This window comes from Carya illinoinensis, chromosome 3, assembly GCF_018687715.1.
Source record: "Carya illinoinensis cultivar Pawnee chromosome 3, C.illinoinensisPawnee_v1, whole genome shotgun sequence".
NCBI lineage: Eukaryota > Viridiplantae > Streptophyta > Magnoliopsida > Fagales > Juglandaceae > Carya > Carya illinoinensis.
Genome location: NC_056754.1, coordinates 18,913,668 through 18,935,734, shown reverse-complemented (window position 1 = coordinate 18,935,734; position 22,067 = coordinate 18,913,668). Strand labels below are relative to the sequence as shown.

The following is a 22,067-nucleotide window of genomic DNA, read 5'->3' as shown; positions in this document are numbered from 1 at the left end:
TATTGGAAGTTGGAACACAGTCAACATGAAGATTACCTGTGAGCCAGAATAGTGCAACAAAAGTACCAGCGACATCTTGGAATGAAGATAAATTACGGCCCAGGGTTAAGCGAAAGGTTTCCCAACAAGAATCGAAGGCATTAATCCGTCTAACTTAGAGTGTACTCCAACCAACTTTATTCCCCACATTCCTTTCATAGATTATTTATCTCACCCACTCTGCCTCCTCTCACCTCCCATACAAATTGCCAAACATTCTACCTTACCCATCATTTGAAGGGTCAATCTCAATGGCACACGTGGCAATCCTTATTCCTATCTCAATTTGATAGTGAATTTTGCAAGCACTTAACAAAGCCCCACATCTCGCCAGAAGATCATACAGGCATAATGCTTCAAGTTGCGTTTAATGGAATAGTCTTCCATTCTATTAAATACACTCTCCTTCATCAATAAACCCTCCAGGAACACAAGCAGAGAGAAGAGCGAGGAAGGTGAGTCCATTTGGTTTTCTCAAGAGATGCAAGATGAGAACAACTCAAAAGCATTGTTACCGTATTTGCCGGCTTCTCAAGTTTTCTGTAGTCATTTTATCAAATAAGGATAAAGCCTAAGTAATCAATGTGTTCCACGCGTGATAATATCTATCGGTGTTCCGCAAAATATTTTCCACGCCATATCCAGATTCTCGCATCTCCCATTAATGTCTATGAGTGAATTGCTGACCAGTCTACTGTCATCCTTCTGTAACAGTATAGTAGAAATGGAAATGGAAACGTCTCACCTGAGAAAACCTCCAGAAAATAAGGAAGAAGAGACTGAAATTTTAATAAATGATTTCCATAGTAACAAATCTATTCATTATCTTAATTCTTACCATCTTAATTCTCATTATCATCTCATCATTCTATAATGTGGTATTACATAATTGATTCATAAGTAAAAAATAATAAATAGTCTACAATCATCTAATACTACACAATAAGATGATGAAAGGAAGATAAGTAACTTTACTCTTTTCGATAGTGTTTACATTGTATTCCCTCTCCATATACTGGAGATTCTAACAAACTAGATATTAAAGTAATTTCTCATAAAGTAAAATAACAACCCTGACCAAAAGTAATACACTACATTATTGAAAGAGTAAAACAAGACTTCATACGCAATTCCACGGGGGCTTCCAGAATGCTTCCCATACGACTTTAACCCTAGCTCCAATTGCGGCCCTTCATTTGATCAACAGCTCACAGATATTCTTCAATTCATTCATCTTGTACCTTGCATCCCGTGACTTAGGGTTGGTTTAAGTGGTGGAGTACCACTATTCATTATTTTTTCATTACTTTTCACTATTTTTTATTACTATTTAATATTTATTCATTAATTTTTAATTATTATTCACAGAATATCCGAGATCACCTCACTATCTAAACACAATTTTAGCATTTTGTTCTCTGGTTCGTAACACTCTGGCTTGTAACAAAACCCCATTGTTTCAGAACACCTTGCCCACAATGTGTGGGTAGGTGTTTCAACTGGTGGAAACTCTCCCCAAGTTGTGTCTACTTTACTCTGTCCTTGCCAGCATATTAACACCTCCTACAATGGTAAATATCTTATCTTTTAAACTTGCCAATCCAACACGGCTTCAGACTCTAGTTTCAACACCTTGTGGGAATCAACCAATGGTAGTGTGGGAATCAGGGTTAAGATGTTGCCAATCTTCTTCTTGAGCAGGAAGACATGAAAAATCAGGTGGATTGGAGAAGTTACTGGCAGCTCCAAGCGATAGGCTACTGTGTCGACATGGCTGAGGATTTGGAAGGGGCCGTAAAATCTAGGGGATAATATCATGCTTTTCCATTGTTGTCGATAAGGTTGTGACCGAACGTAAACCCATTCCCCAACCTCAAAAGATCTCTCATTTCTTCTGAGATCTGTGTAATGTTTCATCCATTCTTGTGCCTTTTGCAGATTCTGGCATAGCAGCTGAGAGATTTGCTCACAAGAACGAAGACTCGCGTCGATTGCTTCCACATCAGACCCTCCCGACAGGTAACTTATCAACTTGGGGTGGGGATAGCCATATAAGGCTTCGAAGGGGTTTAAGTGGGTTGATGCATGTGTGGAGGTGTTGTACCACCACTTCGCCAACGGCAGCCACACGACTGAATCTTTAGGCCGATCTCCTACAAAGTAGTGTAGGTAGTTTTCTAGGATTTTATTCACGACCTCTGACTGACCATCACTCTAGGGGTGGTAAGCTGTGGAAAAGGCTAGTTGTACCCCTTGTTGCTGAAATAACTCTCCCCAAAACTTACTGGTGAAGGATCTGTCCCAATTCGAGATAATGGTATTTGGCATACCATGAAGCTTGAACACATGCTTCAAGTAGAGTTGGGTTAAGGTTGGGGCTGTATAAGGATGAGTGAGGGGTATGAAATGGCTGAATTTGATTTGATCAATCTGTCAACTATCACCCACAGACAATCGAACCCCTTAGAAGGAGGAATACTTTCAATAAAATTCATGGTGATGCTAATCCATGGTCTGGAAGGTATCGGTAGTGGCTGTAAGAGACCCCAACGAGTGTGTTTTCATTTTTGACACACTGGCACACATCACAGCTCCTAATGTAGTCCTTCACTTTAGCTTTCAACCCTGGCCAAAAGAACTCCCTTCTCATGCGATGGAGACTTTTATCAAACCCAGAGTGACCCCTAGTGAGATTGTTGCAGTAATTCTAGCAATTTCAACATGAAAGATTTATGATGAGTGATGAAGAGCCTCTGTTTGTATTACAATAACCCATCCCGAAAGCTATATTTAGGCCCTTACTCCTGGTTATTCCACCTTTGCACCAACTCTTGTACTACTTTGTCATCTAAATACAACTATCTCAATTCTTCCAATTACTCCAGTTTTGGTACTGAGATCATAGTAAGCATTAGGGTTACTTGACCTTCTTCCTCATGCATTATGGAGAATGCATCTGCTACTTTATTGTCTTTGTCTTGCTTGTACTACCTCAAGAAATCGTAGCCTAGGAGTTTGGATACCCATCTTTTTTGCATGGAAGTACCCACCTTTCGATCTAATAAGAATTTCAGACTTTGATGGTCTGTTTTAACTATGAACCGAGACCCCAGTAGGTGGTGTCACCATTTTTGCATGGCTGAAACCAAAGCCAGTAACTCCTTCTCGTAGGTAGAAATATTCAAGGCCTTAACCTTTAGAGCTGGGCTGTAAAAGGCAATAGGATGACCCTTTTGACGAAGAACAGCCCCTATAGCCTTTCCTGAGGCATTACACTCTATAGTAAATGGTTGGGAAATATCCGGAAGAGCCAATACTGGAGCGTTCATAACAACTTGCTTCAGTTTAAGAAAAACTTCCTTAGCCTCAGGGTTCCTTTGGAATCCATCTTCTTCAGTAAACTAGTCAAGGTAGCAGCCACTCCTCCGTAACCCCGTATAAAGTGCCTGTAATATCCAATTAGGTCTAAGAAGCCTCAGAGGGCCTTAAGTGAAGTGGGTCGTGGCCAATCTTCCATGACTTTAAGCTTATCAAGGTCAGCCTTGACTCCTTGAACTGAAATGAAATGCCCCAAGTATGAGATCTCGAGGCTACTAAAGCTGCATTTAGACAATCTTGCAAATAGCTTGTGTTGCCTTAGTGTTTCAAGAGTAATCTTGAGATGCTGTAAGTGTTGCTCCTTATCCCAACTATAAACCAAAATGTCATCAAAAAACACCAAAATAAACTTTCTTAGATAAGGCCTGAAAATAGTATTCATCAAGTTTTGAAAAGTACTTAGAGCATTGGTTAAGCCAAATGGCATAACCAGAAATTCATAGTGGCCTTCATGAGTATGAAAGGTCGTCTTGGGAATGTCTGTGAGGTTGACCCTAATCTGGTGATATCCAGATTTGAGATCAAGTTTGGAAAACATTGTAGCACCATTCATCTCATCCAATAGCTCGTCCACAACTGGTATAGGATATGTAACTGTTACACTATTTAGGGTTTGATAATCGACACATAGCCTCCATCACCCATCAACCTTCCTTACATGTAAAACGGGTGAAAATAGGTGTTTTGGTTGGGCTATATCACTCCTAATATTAGTAGTTCTTTTATAATTTTTCCAATAACATCTTTCTAAAAAAATGGATATATGTATGGTCTAACTAAAATGGGTTTTGTGCCTGGATGTAGGATGATGGAGTGCTCATGGGATTGGTGTGGAGGAAGTGTTTTTGGCTCGGAGAATATGTCTTGAAATTGATGGAGAAGATGCTAAATGTTTGGGCAAGTGGGTTGGTCCGGCTTGGTTATGGGCACTTCCATCAACTGCAGCAACACGCCTTTACTATCCATGCTGGTGCTAGTTCTACCAAGTAAGCTACCTTCTTCAATGAATTTTGGGGTTTCAAGCCCCTTAAGTGTTAGTTCCTTCCTTGTATGTGTAAGTTTTGGAAATTCCAATGAACAGTACCCAATGTCTAGAGTCAAGAGACTCCCAAAACCATGTCACAACCTTCTAGACTGAGAATGTAAGCCCTAGTCTCAAATATAATGCCCTGTATAGACAGAGACATGTTGGCAATCACGCCTTCGCTCTCTAACACAACACCGTTAGCCACTTTAACTACCACTTTCTCGTTTTTACAAGACAATTTAGTTTTGTATAACGCTCCTAGATCTTGAAAATTGTGCATGCTCGCTTTGTCAATCAGCACTACCAATAAAAAGTACCCACTATGGCCATAACCATCATGGTTCTCGAGTTTGCAGCACCCATTATAGCATTTAATGAAGTCTCAGGGTTGGAATTAGAAGGTTGTAAGGTCACTATGTAATCCACTACTTCTTTAAGTTTTTCCTCACCTATATGCCTCTTATCCTCATCTGGATGGTCACAGATCTCCTTAATCAAATAGAGTTTGGGTTTTTGACACTTATGGCCAGGCTACCATTTGGCCTCACAATAGTAACACAATCCTTCATTTGGATTTGGTTAATGCACTGAATTGGTAGGGTGTTTTTGGGCTGTTTAGACATTTCTAGGTTTATGTTGGGCAATTTTAACAAGTCGAGTTCTGGATAGTATGGAGGGTTGGGAGGATTCCATCTAGTGGGTTTCCTAGTCAGCTCTACATTTTCTTCTTGGATTTTTGCTAGGCTATAGGATTTTATTAGGTTGTGGGAGTGAAACATTCAGACAGTGAGTCAGATTTCATCTTTAAGATCACTTAAAAAAAAAAAAATTAACTTGTAATAATCCAAAAGACCACTAAGCCAATTAAAGAAAGTCTCAACTTGTGCTTTGTACTCTTCTACAGAACCTGTTTGTTTAAACCATAGAGGCAACTAGGCCGCAAACTATCTTGCAAAAAGAGGTGAAGAGGGTCTAAACTAGAGGTTTGTCATGGGTGAAAGTTTACCAAATCTTTTGAGGGCGTTATCAGATTAGATAAACTGGGGCTCCCTAGTATTAGAAATTGAATTTGTTGGTTCCGTTAGTTTATTTGTTGGGGTGGTTTGTATGGTTTTTTAGTTTTGGTTCGTGATTTTGTGGTTGATTGTGTTCCATGGTTTTCCGCCAACTTGAGTGAGGTTTATCAATGAAAGTAGAGGTGCCATCCTTTAAAAAAAAAACAAAAATAAAAACAAAAACAAAAAAAAGGGCCTCCATACGATCATCATAGCAATTAGGTCCAAATCGAATAAGTAGGGCCTTGATAAAGGTATTTCAATCAGCCAATAGTCCAAATTCATCAAGATCAAGGAATCATGCAAGGGTTTTGCCTTCCATATGGAAGGACACTGGGCGTAGCCTGTGTGGGCAAAGTGTTATGAAATAGAAAAAACTGATTCAACTTGCAGATCCACCCATTGGGATCTATGCCATCAAATGCTGGAAAGGCTAACTTGATGGACCTTCTCTGGACCTCACCTCTCGATAGTATTGACTAGTCATGTTTAAATTGATTGCCTGATGATGAGTCTTCATGGTTCTGATTATTGTTGCTCCTTTGCAAATGCAGAAGCAAGGCTGCCAACTGTTGCCTAAGGCCCTGCATCTCTGCTTCAATGGACTTAAATTGAGTCTTTTTAGTTTTTTTTTTTTTTTAATGTGTTCAACCCCTCTTGTAATTGAGTTAGCTTAGCATTTTCAGCAATGGTGATAATGTAGAAAGGATGGCTCTAGATATCAATTTGTAATAGTATAGTAGAAATTGAAATGAAAACGTCTCACTTAGAGGGTGAGAAAACCTCCAAAAAATAAGGAAGAAGAAGGCTGAATTTTGATAGATGATTTCGATAGTGTTTACATCATATTCCCTCTCCTTATACTGGAGATTCTAACAAATTGGACATAAAGGTAATGTCTCATAAAGTAAAATAACAACATAACAACCCTAACCAATAGTAATTCACTATATTATTCAAAGAGTAAAATAAGACTTCATAGGCAATTCCACAAGGGCTTCCAGAATGCTTCCCATACGGCTTTAACTGGCCTAGCTCCAATCGCAGCCCTTCATTTAATCAGCAGCTCACATATATTCTTCAGTTCATTCATCTTGTACCTTGCATCCCATGACTTAGCCTTTCGTTCTCTAGTTCGTAACACTCTGGCTTGTAACACCTTTGAACATTTAATTATGTGGCAATGAAGTAAAATACCAAATTATATATGTTGCTTCCAGATGGGAAGATGAAGAAACCACAGAGGCCTTGTTGTTTGAATCAGGTCAAACGCCCAGATGTTGCATCTCTTTTAACAATTTTATTCATTTTACTTCCAACCCTGTCTTACTATAGTGACATATCATGGTATTCGGGCGCACTTTTTTAGGCTCAAGTACTCTACCAAAGAGCTTCTCCGCAAGAATTAATAATCCAAACTTTCAATACATGACCAATATATAATGCGTCATGAACCATTTCATCCAATGCATAATATTGCCTTTCAATTAATCCGTGAAAGGCCTTTCCTTCAAAGACACTTGTGGAATTTCCAAACCCCAAAAGCATGGGACTAATGACAATTACGCCTGGGTATATATTTCATTCGCATGCACTTTCCGAAACACACTCAGGCAATCAGTCATGAATCCAAATCTCAATGAGAGAAGATTTTTATCTATTTCTTTACAAGAGGAAAGGTAAGCTGGGGGGTCAAGCAGTTGGAATAAAGGTGAAAATTGAAAAACTTGCTAACACCCAATTTTGGTTTTTGCCACTAAACTGTATAAGCATCTACCTTCCACTATAGCATCCAGTTTTCGACAAGCTTGAAACCCATCTTCCAATGCATCTCACAAAGACACTCCAAACCCTTCTCACTGTGACGCCCCCAAATTCCGTTCGGGATTGGACGAACATTTGAAGCATCGAGACATGCAACACAATGTTACCTGCCCCCGTTCATGACATATAAGATGCAATGTTCCTAACATGTATCTAACATTATGCAATATTCGCAGCAGATAATTTTTTTCTTTAGCAATACTATGCACCAAATTAAAAATATCTCAAATGCTTAAAACATACTTCATACATAAAGACCCATTGAATAGATCACAACACTAGTCCAAAATGGTTATGATCCAAAAAGTACTAAAGATGCAACTCCATTGTACAAGTAGTAATTTACGTTAACTACTATATTAACATTGACGTCGCACCGTCGCTTAGTCAACTGTGTCTAGTTGATCAGCTCCTGATTCTCCTTCAGGTCCTATAACAAGATCTACCATTCGGGGGGAATGGTAGTTGGGACTACCAAAGTGAGATTTGATTACAAATCTCAGTAAGTTAACAAAAAACTTTCACACAAGCTAATGATGCATGGATGACAGTAAAAGCATAAATGCATAATCAAATTCATAAGTAATTAAAGCATAACTTGGCGTACAACATATCATAATTGACATAACTTAAATTGAAACATGAACTGAACTTGACTTGACATGAACTTGATCTGAAACTTGACTTAACATGAAAAATACATACTCCACAGTTGTTGTGGCCCCATGTATTCTACGTGTAAATACATACTCCACAGTTGTTGTGGCCCCATGTATTCTACACAAACTTGACTTAACATGAAAAATACATACTCCACAGTTGTTGTGGCCTCATGTATTCTACGTGTCACAATTGCTGTGTCTCACGTAGTGTATGCGTTACAATTGCTGTGACCCCATACATAAGTAATCAAGATGAAACGTGACTAGAATACGAAATGACTGAAGCCCTGACGTAACATAACATGACTTGAATATAACTTGAAATATATGACCAACTTGAGATAGAAATATTTCGTAACATTGCATAACATATAATAGACAACATATTTAACATGACATACTTGCAACAGTGAATATTACATGACTTGACATACATGTAATAGATGGCATACTTAGCATGACGTACTTGTAAGGTACAGTAATACATGACAGAATATGTTATGTAACAAATAAAAATGACGACAGAATAAATTCTGCATAATAGACAATTACGTGATAACTTGGCATGGCATGACATATATGATAACACACATACATACACTGTAGTTCCTTTACTTAGCACACATACACAGTAGACTGCTAGTAAGTTAAAAACTAACTTACCTCGATCTCCGCGTTTCTTATAAAACTTCAAGTGCGACCACGAGAAACTGTAATTAGTGATTCTAAAAGTTAGAACTAAATCACTAATAATTTGAAATATGGAAAATACTAACTTAAAGAGTAAAATTTTCATTTTACTCTCTACATGTGGAAAAATGACCGTTTTACCCATAACTTAAGGATTTTGCATACTAACTCCAAAAGTTTCCAAAATTTACATTCCTCATGTAAATTTTGTCCTAAACTTAAATATCAACTCAGAAAAATTTAAAACAAAACACAACTATGAAGAAAACACTATGGCCGAAACATCCATAGGCCATTTCCCTTGATTTTTGTTGCAATTCCTTCCAACTTCAAAACTCATGCTTAAACCAAAATTTTGCAACAAACATCTTCCAATCCTAAGTTCAAAACCATACTTAAAACATCCATTTAGAAAAAGCTAATAATTAACACCAAACTTTTTTTGTAAAAAGATCCAAGCACTTGAATCACAAGTTTTGACCTTAAATCAAAACATCTCCAAGAATTTCAAAAATCAAATCTTACTTCTAACATATTCATAATATCATCCTAACATCAACCATGATTTAAATCATCAAACTAAAGTCACCAAAATCACAAAATAACATTTGAAGTTTTTGGTTTTACACTTAGTCCAAAAACAGAAACTTTTTCCTCAACTAGTTTTGATAAATCTCTTGATCTATGACTTATAAATATATGATCTTCAAACCAAACCATCACATGGTTTAAAAAGATGTCCTAAAACATATATAAGCTTCTAATTCAAGATCACATAGTTAGAAATTAACCAAAACATAAATTTAGCCAAGAATATCCACACTTTGGCTTATTTGAATATCTCTTTGCATAAAATTTCATATCTTTGAAACTAACATCAAATATCTTCAAAATAATAATATAACATGTATATAAGATACTTAAGATCCTCCAATAAAATTATTAAAGTCATTAGAATAGGTTTAGACCACCAAAGAGTTAAACTTTCTCAAAACAAAAACTGTTTTTCTTCTTCCAGTTTCTAAGTTTCTAAATCTAAGAAAATATTTCATCAAAACCTTTAATCATGCAAAAATCCTCAACCAATAGTCATATATACATGTTAACAATACTCCATAAAAATTTCGGACCAATATCTATCCATTAGTTTGGTCAAAAATTTCAAACTATAACATATTCTCCAGTTTATCTTCCAGAATGACCTTTTTATAGTTTACACAATATTTGACTGACCAAATGATCTTCAAATGGGACAAATAAGATATCCATGTAAATTAGACTAAAAAAGGAACAACTTATATGAAAGAGACTTTATGATAAAACACTTACAAAAGCTTCGAAATGGGTGTGCAAAAGACCTCCTAAAAGCTATCCGAGAGAGAGTGTTTGATATTCATTCAATGGAAAGTGTAAATGAAGATAATTTCGTGGGGAGAGGTGGCTGGAGATACTTATGGATGAGATATGGAAGAGATGAGGCTGGAGTTGAGAGTTGAGTGTAGTTTTCTCCTACCCAAAATATCTATAAAAGATTATCTCATAATATTCTATCCAATAGTATCTACAAAAAATCAACTTAAGATATTTTTATCTAATAATATCTATAAAAATCAACTCAAAATATTTTTACCCAATAATATTCATGAAAATTACCTCAAGATATTTCTTTTTATCCAATAATATCTACAGTTTTGAACAGACGTTTTGTCCGAAAATATGAAAAAATGTTATTGCGCCATAAGACTTTAAATAACCCTCCGATTCTAATGGCACAAACCATGATACATTTGGACACTTCTAACTATCTCCAATAATCAAAAACACAATTCTGATACCATAGTAAATAATAACACTAACTATGTAGTTAAACAAAAACCTATACGATTAATGGATTCGTGAAAACTTATGGGGTTTTCACGAGGTTCCTAAAGTTAATAGAAATTTCACAATTGAATTTCTAGCGGGCTGTTACACTCACCCTCACCATTTTGTACATATTTAATCACAAGCGTAGTCCAACCAACCAACATTCGCTAATACAAATTTCATCAAACACCAGAAATGCATCCTCCATTTGTGCGCACTTGTCATGCACTTCTTATACCAGTGTACAAATGAAGATCCGCTTGTGGAATTTCTTGCAAAGAGCCCAAGTTCTAAAGCCAACCCATGAATATTCTTGCCATGGTGCAATATATAACATCACTCGGCATGCGTGGAAACAACCATCAGAATGACTAATTGGTCAAGTTGGGTAATAGATGCTCACATTTGGAGATAGAACTCAAGTCCTTGCGAGTAATTTTCATTGGAGAAATGGGATTTCATTGCGTAGTTCCAAAGAACTACATCTGTTGGACACACTAAATCAAGTACTTTGGTGGAAGAAGTGGGTTCATTGACAGAGGTGTAGGGAGATGAGCTCTGAAGCAATGGGGAGGTTATTTGTATTGCCATTTGTGATGATAGCAGCATGAGTTTGGAGGAGAGATAAGAGGGGTGAGGTTTGGTTGGAGAGGAAGAAGTTGAAGTGGCACTTAAGGTAGTTGGAAGTAAATGTTGTAAAGATTTGAAGATAGGATGGAAAGCGTTGGAAAATACAATAAACTTGGCAGCTTTGGGGCATGGGATGAATATAAAATTGTCACTTTATCATTATAATTTTTCTAAATTTTCATATAAAATATAATAAACAATTCAACTTTTTCAAATTTAAAAACAATAATAATATTAAAAATAATATTTTAAACTTTCATATGAAATCAAAAATTCTCATCTCACTCCCTAAAACCTATCCTTAACTTTGTACCAAAAAGAAGGGCAAGATACAAATACGTGAACAACAATAAAATATTTTGAATTAAAATGTTTGACAGAGTTTCGAGAGATGAGAGAGAAAAAAATTTGAATAAAAATATTATAAAATTAAAATATTGTAATAATATAATTTTTGTTTTAAGATTTGAAAAAATTAAATTATTTTTTGTATTTTATTTAAAAATTTATAATGATTAGGTAATGACTAGATAAAAAATTTATACATTTAAAATTAAAAAGTATGTGTTTGAGTTATATTTAGATATTTAAATGAGTCACTTCTAACAAACCTCAATCTGGAAAAAAAGAAAGTGGTGGCATCCCCCTTATGTCCTATTTGTCTCAATGAAAATAAAATAGTTTTTCATGCTCTATGGTCCTGCAGGGTAGCTCAAGATGTATGGTATTTAAACTCGAAGAAACTACAGAAATTGAGTATCTCTGAAGAGTCCTTCAGAGAACTCCTTGAATCTATGCTGGATCTACTATCCTCAGAGGAAATTTGTGAGATGGCAGTAACTTCTAAACACTTGTGGCATAGGAGAAACTACTTTGTTTTCGAGAACTCATTTACTTCAACATCTCAACTCTCCAACAAGATCCAAGCAGAGCTGGCTCTAATTAGATCAGGAAATGAGCTCAGAACACAGAAATAGTTGAAGCAAGACCTGAGTAGTCACCAATGGACACCTCCCCCCTTAGGAGTCTACAAAGCAAATTGGGATGCTGCAGTCGATAAGGTAAATTCAAAGGTTGGAATTGGTGTTGTAATTCGAGACTCTAAAGGCCTTGTAATAGCAAGGCCTTTACAGTAATGACCCCGAATCCCATGCTTGGGGAAGCAGCTGTTGCCCTCCGAGCTACATCTCTCTGTGCTGAACTGGGTCTAAACAAAATCATGCTTGAATGTGACTCCTTAGAGATAGTCAAGGCAGTAAAACACTCAAAAAAATGCTGGACCTCAGCTGGCCTCATGATCAGAGATTTAAAACTTCTCCTCTCTAATTTTAGTAGCTGGTCCATTAATCACATACCAAGTAAGAGCAATGGCATTGCTCACGGTTTGGCCAAGCATGCCTTATCATGCCTGGAAGAATGTATTTTGATAGAGGATTATCCTCCTTGTATCCAAAACTTGTTTCAATGAATGAATGTATGATCTACCTTTCAAAAAAAAAAGTATGTATTTGAGTGATATTTAGATATTGAAATGAAATGAGATGAAATCATATCAACATTCAAACTAGGCCTTACAACCCTCCATCTGCAATCTCCCCAAACATTTAGCCTCTCCCTAATGGTTACTATGTTACTTAAATAATCTTCATTAGCCATTAGGTCATTCACTTGTTATTGGAAGAAGAGTAGTTCTATATCCAGTCCTCTTTATAGGACTGTATTGCAGTCTTAGTATATGAAATGACCAAATTATCCCCATTTTTAAGCATGAATTGATACATTACCCTTCCTTCTCTACAACCTAAATCTAAAAGCATTTCAAATCTCTAATGTGCAATTTTTCCCTCTACCGTGCATGCCCCTCGACCCGAACGAATCTCTCCTCTACCATCGACAACCACCCTTAACCCAATCTCCTCCACCATCGACGGAACAACCTTCTCTACCATCGACTGCCGACGACCTCCTTGGTAATTTTTCTTACAGCAGATCACTCTCATTCTTTCTTTCGATCAATCTCCTTATTTTTCTTATTTGTTTTAACTTCTATTGTTATAATCTATGGTTTTGCTACTTCCCACCCCTGAAAAGTATTTTCAAATGTTGTTCTCTCTACTTTCCACTGATTTTTTTTCCCCTTGAGAATGTAATTTTGGACTAGAAGGTTGAGTGTGAATGAGCATATTGGTGTGTTTGTGTACAACTGTGCTGTTATGCGTTGTTGAAGATGTCTTCGATTGACTGAAAGGAAAGTACCATATATGCGATTCAATCCCATTTTAGAGTCTTTAGACAATCTCTAAGTGCGTGCTCACAAATTTTCATTCTTGTATTTGGCCTCCTCTCTTTAGCAAAGAAACATGGTTACATATACATCAGTTTGGATGAATGTCCATGTTTCATAACCAATATAATTGCTTGAAAAATTTTTTTTGAAGAGTTTCTAGTTGCCCCCTATTCAGGCATCATTTGAAACAAAATGATATCTTTAGTTTTGTGGCATTCGAGAGGGTTTTGCTTGTGAGGGACACTAATTTGCTTAAACTTTATTTTAATGTCTTAAGTGTCTAAGTTCTGAAAGGGAAATAAAATATGTTATTTACATATGTAAGTAATGTTTCCTGCCTATGGTTCTTATAAAATCTCTCTTATTGCTTTGTTTTAAATTGTTCTGCCACTTTTCAAATACTACCTCTTTAGGTTTCTACATAATAAATTCATGAGTTGCTACTTGGTATAAACAATGAAATTTTTCAATCATTTGATGAGGCCATTTCCCCATGTTTCTTTATCTTAAAGACAATGCTTCAGAAGGACACTTTGGAGTTAGGTACGAGGTTATGGAGTTGCTCATCAGTTTGGATCAATGTTCATGTTTCACATTTAATGGATGTCTTTTGCAATCTTTAATCATCGATGAGACTACTGTAGTTGAACACTTACTCATATTGTCTTCTTTTTATTATTTTCTTGTAATCACTATTTACACGCTTTTTTCTTACATTTGATGGATGTCTTCTGCGGTCTTAATATTTCTATTCATCGACGCCATGCATTTACTTAACCTGCCATTCTTTTCCAAATTCTAACTACAAATATTAATTTCTCTGATTAAACTCAAACTGTAAGTGGTGTGTGAGATCTTATTAGAAAATGAAAAGTTCTTGATATTTATAATATTTCAATGGATCTCCAATATTAACTAGTTCTTTTAAAGCATAGATCATGTCACTTGTTCATAAAATAGACATTTCTTTTATTTTCGAACTCTAATTCTTTACAAAGTTGTGGAGAACTCTAATTTTTTTTTGTTTACTTTCATGTTGTGTTTAAATATATCAAGATTGTTCTTGATGGAGAAAGAGGAAGAATGCACATCTACTAGGCGACTGTTATTTTTTTTAGAGAGCAATAACTATATGAATACCACAAATGTGGGAAATGATGAGGTAGTGACTGATAATCATAATGTAGTGTTGGAGAATGATGATGATGATGTGGTGGTTTTAGAGCCAACGCCAATAAATGATGATGATAGGATTTCAGAGTCAACACCGGAGATGTTTTTTAAAATTAAGAAAGAACTCATTTACTATTACAAGCCATATGAGAGACAGACTGGCTTTGACACAATGATCCAAAGAAGTAAAAGAGAAAATGATGGGAGTGTTAGATATATCACTTGGTTGTGCTCGTGGTAGTAAGGTTAGAAAACGTATTACCAACATTTCTAAACCACGCCCAACAACAAAAACTGATTGTAAGGCAAGAATTAATACAGTTCTGGCTAATGATGTCTTACATATAACTATTATCTGCAGTGCACATAACCATGAGTTAAGTCCACAAAAGGCAAGCTTTTTTAGATGTAATCGCGCAATTGACGATTCCATGAAGAGGCAATTAGATATTAATGACAAAGCAGGCATATGTATGGCCAAAAGTTTTAACACTTTGGTTGTCGAGACTGGTGGTTTTGAGAAATTTCCATTTATTGAAAAAGATGTAAAGAATTATATTGACAAGGCTCGACACCTTAGGCTTGGCAAATGAGGTGTTGATCTATTTCATAGTTATTTTGAGAGGATGCAGTATAAGAATGATGGGTTTTATTCATCGATGGATTTGGATGATGATGGTCAATTAGAAATGTCTTTTGGGCCGATGCACTCAGTAAAGCAGCATATAAGTATTTTGGAGATGTTGTGACATTTGATACAACATATCTAACAAATAGATATGACATACCATTTGCCCCATTTGTTGGTATTAACCACCATGGAAAGTCAATACTTTTAGGAGCAGACTTGATATCAAGTGAAAATATTGAAACATTTGTTTGGTTATTTGACACTTGGTTGAAATGGATGGGAGGACGCCAAAAGCTATCATTACTGTTCAAGACATGGTCATGAAAATGCTATTGCAATAGTCTTTCCAAATACCCAGCATAGATACTGTTTGTGGCACATAATGAGAAAATTACCAAAGAAGTTTGGCTCATATGCTGAATTTAAGTGTAGTTTGAAAAGTGCATTGCAAAGATGTATTTATGATTCTCAGACTTCTGACGAGTTTAAGAAGTCTTGGGAGGTATTTATTTATACTTACAATTTGAAAGAAAATGCATGACTTCAAAGTCTCTATAGTAAGTGAATGTATTGGGTTCCTATATACCTGAAAAATACATTTTAGATTGGGATGAGTATAGCTCTGAGGAGTGAGAGCATGAATGCCTTTTTTGATGGATATGTATATTCAAGGACTACATTGAAAGAATTCGTTGATCAATTTGACAATGCACTGAGGAAGAAAGTAAAGAATAAGATGGCAGCAAATTTCCACTCATTCAATTGCACAATACCTTGTATATCTCATTTACCCTTGGAGAACAAAATTTCAAGTAGCGTACACAAATTCAAAATTTAAGGAAGTGTAGTCAGAAGTAATGAGAATTATCTACTCTCACTATGTTATCATAAAAACAGAATGGGCGAATACCATGTATCAAGTTAATGACTAAAGGGAAGTTGAAGATGACATCAAGAAGTCAATTTTGCATGCATACTTCAATGAATATGAGTGTGAGGCAAAGTGCATGTGTGAACTATTTGAGATGAAAGGAATTATATGCAGGCACATTCTTTTAATTTTCGCCGCAAGGGATGTTCAAGTGTTGCCAGAAAAGTACATTATGGAGAAGTGGATGACGGACATTAAAAGTAGATATGCTCTCATTTGAAGTAGTTACGATGACTTGAGTGGTAAACTGGCCGCTACTCAATACTCTGATTTGATACAATTATATTACGAAATAGCTACAAATGCATGTGAAAGCGAAGATAATTCCCTGGACATGACAGAGAAGCTTAATACAATGAATTTAATTTACACTAAATCAAAGCCCTAGGCCACAATTGCAAGCACTCATACTTTCCATTGATACCAAAACTGGAAATTTGAAGGAAGTGTTAAGTCCTCATGTTGTCAGAAGCAAAGGAAGACCCCTATCAAAGAGGAGACAACCTACAATGGAGAAGTTGCAAACCAAAAATAAAAAGTCTAGTGGCAAGCGACAAAGAAAAAAATGTGAGAAGATTTAAATAATGTGATTTTGATATAGTATTAAATCATTTAAGTTATTTAATTTTTTTTATATATTCAAATGTAGGCAACATCACATATGAAAGATGTATTAAAATCTGCAGATTTGGTAATCCAAATTGGTACACCACAAAATGTACCATCGCAATTGCCTAGTACACAACAAAGCGTTATTTCTCAGGTAGATTTTAAATTATATTCCCTATTGCATCTGTCTTCCGAACAAGTAATGCTCTATAGTTTGCATGATTTTAAATATTTCAAACTTCTTGCAGGTGAACTTCGAAATGCATGGCCCTCTTAATGATTGATGAAAGACATTGTAAACTATTGCATTTTGACTATTTAATGAGATTTGAAGACGTTGTAGATTGTACATGTTGACTGACTATGTTCAAAACTTCAAACTCTCATTAGCTGTATGATGTGATTTTGTATTCTTGTAAACTTGATGTATTGTTGTAACGTTGGATATTTGAACCATTTTATAGGTATGGAGTTATATAAATGTTGGTGAACAATGAGATATGTTTCCTCATTTTCAAATTATTACAAGATGGTCATTTTCAAATTTTCATCATGTTCTATTTGCCATCATTGATATTTTTACTATTAAATACGTAGCAATCTAAATTGTCTGAAAATATAACAACAGTGCCAAGTTCTCATAAGATATCACAGTAAGAGTTTCATACATAATTGCTAGGTTTGTCCCTTGTACAATATTGATAAAGGTGGCAAACCAATCTATTACTTAACAATATTACACAGTTTGATATACATTTACTTAATCTGTAATTGTTCTTGATCCTATCCAACAACAAAAAATTAGAATTGCAAGTCCTCAATACACACAGGGTAGCATGCGTGCATGGTTAATATCTTTTATTAGAGCATGAAGCTCATCCTGATCATTCTGGAGTTCTTCCTCCCACTTTTGGAGTTCTTCTTTTCTCTCTTGGAGGTGATGTTCTCTTTCGCAGATAACTTTAGTTTCATTTTCTACTTCAATATATGCCTATAAAAAAACTCGCAGTATGGCCTTCCATACAACAAACAGCTTGTATAAATCATTGTGGGAAATTAAAATGCCAAGTTCAATGTCTGAAAAAAGGTTGAACAAACAAGACTAACAATTTTAGACATGTCATCTCCCCGCATAAACATGTTGGAGAGGTGTTTGAAGATGATAAAGCATGTGATGAAGACATTGCATATCAAAACTTTGAAAATCTTGACTGCATTGCAAAACTTGGAGGTTAAAGAGAAAATATCAATGTTGACAGCTGCATTCAATAAACTACATAAAACAACCAACATAATGAGGTCGTGGATATTATCACTCTTGAATCATGAGGCATAATCTGCGACACAACAACTTGTGGTGGCTATTTGAGGCATAAGCCCATTGCTATAATGATTGAGGCTGCTAAGAATGGTGTTGCTCTATAGGGGCTTAAGCATAGGTGTTGAGGAAGAGATAAAAAAGTTGAATTCAGAGGTGTGGAAGCTTGTTGTTTTGAGCTTAAAGGGGCCATAAGTTCATGCTAACTTGATGGCTTGTATAAAATAGAGAATGAAAAAGGAACAAAGTGATGTAAACATGGGATGAATAGGTAAGTTGGGACAGTTTTTGGTTGTTGGCAATAACAACAATGAAGTGGTGGTGAGTTTATCTTCCAATACTGATCTTATGGCTATTTTTTACACTATTGTAGCTTGAGGAATTAAAGAGATCAAATAAAAGTCAGGGAGAAAGAGATAAGATAAAAAATTGAGACAAAACCAAGGACTAGAAATTAACTACTACAATTTTGTCCAACATACAAGCTTTATCCACACACAACATACATAATACATACAAGTAAGTTAATACCCTCCAATTGAATCAATTTAAGCTCATCAAATAGCCACTTGGAAAGGACTTTAAGGATATTGGAAAGGGTCAATCTAGCATTGTTTTAAGCTTGTCGAGGTCGACTCTTACCCCACCAGACGAGGTCAAATATCCCAAGTAGGCTAGTTACATACATAACAATCGGCTCTTTTGACTAGTTATATAACATTTTCTAAAGCAAAGTAATAAATAGAATAAAAATATAACAATGAAAATATAAATAAAACTGAAAACTGATTATGTGGGTGGTCACCACCATGCACTAGGTGTCCATTGCAAATCTACCACTTAAACCCATTCAGTAACATTTATAAACAATTATGGTGCACACATTTAGTAATTTTACAAAGCAGAAAACTAAAACAAATATTTAAGCATAAATTTTGTAGAACGCATAGAGTAATTTTAGAAAACCCATTATTAAGCTTAGTGACTCCACTGAGCATTTACACAAATAGTAGGCATGCATTACGGGTACCATAGCTTTAACATAGATGCACAGCAAAGCAAAGTCACACATTATACAACAATTCACAATATTTCTAAAATAGAATAGTAGATAATTTTGTTAATGTATTCTCTCAAATTATTTGTAACAACCAAAATATTCTTTCCATTATTCTTTGTATATAAATATCACCAAAAGGGACTCAATGAGATTTCGGAAGTTTTTCACAATTCCATTTTCATTCTCTTAACACCCATTCAACTACATATTGTACGATTTTGTAGAACCAAACAAAAAACGAAAATCGTTCGTATTAAAGCTACACCTTGCAGCTCACGGTGGAGTGATGGGGTTCGGGGAGGGTGATTTCCTTTGAGGAAGGAAACCCAATCTCCTTAGAGCCAGAAGACCTCTAAATCACAAGGGGCTTGGTTCCTTTTCTTATGAAACACACCGTTTCATTTAGGCTTGCAATCCAGTACCCAAATGGGGACTACAACCAGAATAATTCTTGAAAGAATGTTGCTCAACGAAGTTCAATACATAACATGTAATATGATGAAGTCATCCAATATAATCTGTTAAATCTATTTTATAAAAAAAAATTATAATACAATAGATCACATTAAATGGATATAAAATTGTAAAGTTATTAAAATTTTGCCTAGACAAAATATTTCTCATATAATGTTGGATCATGCTAGAGGGTCCGATGCCCTACTAATAATCTAACCATTGCTTCATTTCAGAATTTTTCATTTATTTAATCACTAAGAAAAAAATTTAAAAAAAAATACTAAAATCATGAAACCATTAGTTCATACAGCATTTTCCTATAATATTAGTTAGGATTGAGTACATATCAATTAACTATCCGCTTCACTGATATAAACCAGGCTATTAAATGAGGTAAAGTCGTTGACCAAGGCCAAAAACCTTAACTAAATGGTTGTTTGAGGAATTAAGTGTGTGAACTATACAAAGAGCTTGTCTATAAAAGAAGGCTTTGAATGCACTAACTTCCCGTTCTCAAATTTGAATTTATAAACAAAATTTGGACATTTTTCACGCCAATCAAAACTTGGACTTGGATCAGCCTTGATGTCAGATCATATTAATTATTAAGACGAGGACATATGGTAAACGTACATATTTTTTATACAGTCGTTGCTCATATTTTATTCATCTGCTCCCAAGTGAAAAAGAGACTTGTATCCTCTTCGGGAGAACCGAACTGAAGCAAACATATGATGTATAGCTTGAAGACTTCCAGAAATTTCTCCCGTGAGACCTTTTAGAAAGTCCTCCTGTGAGAAGGAGTTTCACGACTTAAGAGTTGAATTCCAGGAAGTCCCATTTAGATTTGGATGTTGAGTTAAGTTAAACTGAGTTGAGATTGTCATGAATAGTAATGAGTTGAAATGGTGAAGTAAGTTTTGTGAAGCTCACTTAAGATAAATTTAGATATATTTAGATGTTAAGATGAGTTTAGATATATTTATAAGAAGTTGAAAAAAGTTATGGATCCCATGTGTAAAAAGGTGTTGAGTTAAAAAAAAAAAAAATTTGTGGGTCCATGGGTTAAGAGGTTTTGAGTTGAGATGAATTTAGTAATTTGATAGTTGAGTGTTTGGATATTATACTCAGTTTAAAATTAGATTGAACTGAAGTCCAAGTTCCAAACAGGACCTTAAAACTGTGTTTGGTGATATTTTATTCTTATTTATAAATGATTTATTATTTTTTATTATTATTTATAAATTATTTGATATTATCTCAACATTCAAATGTAGGCTAATAATACTATTCATTTTGTCCCAATTTAAATATTTTTGATTTTAACATTTTCTCCCACAATGATTCTTCTAAATATGCTCATAATTAAAATAAAAAATTTTGATATTTATTTTAGGTAAACTAATAATTATCCCAATTTAAAAAATATTATTATTTTATATCGACTAGTTATTAAATACTTCCATAATACAGATATATAGTATTTTTAGCCTATCAATTAAAATTATATTTTAGTTATATATTATATTGTGATAGATTTTTTTTATATTATAAATTTTATACTCTCTAAACATCTACTATCATGCACCACATTATCATATTAGTAGAGAACAACATTTTAAAAGATGGTAGGGTAAAGTGAAAATGTGATGATAAATCAACAGTCAAAATTTGATTGTAGAATTGGAATATATGCTATACAGTTTGAAGCTGTGGCCTTGAGTTGATTGGGGCACTCCCAAAATAAAAAACAAGAATAATTAGCTCGATATTATAAACAAAAACGCTTAAGATAGTTGCCTGCCCTCAAGCACCACGTAAACGGCTGCTGAGTTGGCAAAAAATAAAACGCAGCGTTTTGCATTTTTTGAACTGCTCGTTGTCCTGATGCAAGAGACCCTTCCCTCTCCTCAGTGAGTCTTGTCCCAAATCACGAGACTCAGTGAGTTTGGTCAATCCCATATCACGCGACCAAGCCCCCTCCCTATTCTCAGTGAGTTTCGTTTGTTCCTCATGCTGACTTTGCAAGACCCTTGCATTTTGCCTCCCTCTCCTCAAACACCATTTCCCTTCCCCTCTAGGTTTGCATTTCGCTTCCCTCGAAATCACATCCCTCCCTGCCCCATCAGTTCCCATTTTCCATCCTCCTTCCCTCAGTTTCTTCCCTTCACCCCAAAACCCTAACCCAGCCCCTTCCGAAACTCGTCCCCTTATCTAGTCCCTTCCCCTTCATCCCGAAGCCTTAAACCTAACCCAGCCATTTCCCCTTCAATCGCCCATTTCTTGTCCAGGTGGAAGGCATGCATTTCTTGAATTTTTTGTAAATATGCTTTTCATATTCCACCATGTATTGTGATGATCATGCTTATTGTGATGTTCAGTATTTTTGAGTTGCTTTTGATGGTCGTTTGAGTTGTATATGAAATGATCT

At 35.3% G+C, this 22,067-nt stretch overlaps 1 long non-coding RNA gene across 4 annotated transcripts; it reads left to right on the top strand.

The window, feature by feature from the left end:
• Nucleotides 1–1,213: 1,213 nt before the first annotated feature.
• LOC122303634 lies at nt 1,214–17,284 on the top strand. Of its 4 annotated transcripts, none has more exons than XR_006240782.1 (6): nt 1,214–1,880; nt 1,978–2,058; nt 4,222–4,403; nt 14,515–16,760; nt 16,880–16,956; nt 17,051–17,284. It is a non-coding gene; the product is annotated as an uncharacterized LOC122303634 (long non-coding RNA). The 4 variants fall into 4 exon arrangements; XR_006240779.1 differs by having other exon boundaries at nt 16,843–16,956; XR_006240781.1 differs by lacking the exons at nt 14,515–16,760; nt 16,880–16,956; nt 17,051–17,284 and adding an exon at nt 11,878–14,153 and having other exon boundaries at nt 1,251–1,880.
• The last annotated feature ends 4,783 nt before the right edge of the window (nt 17,285–22,067 follow it).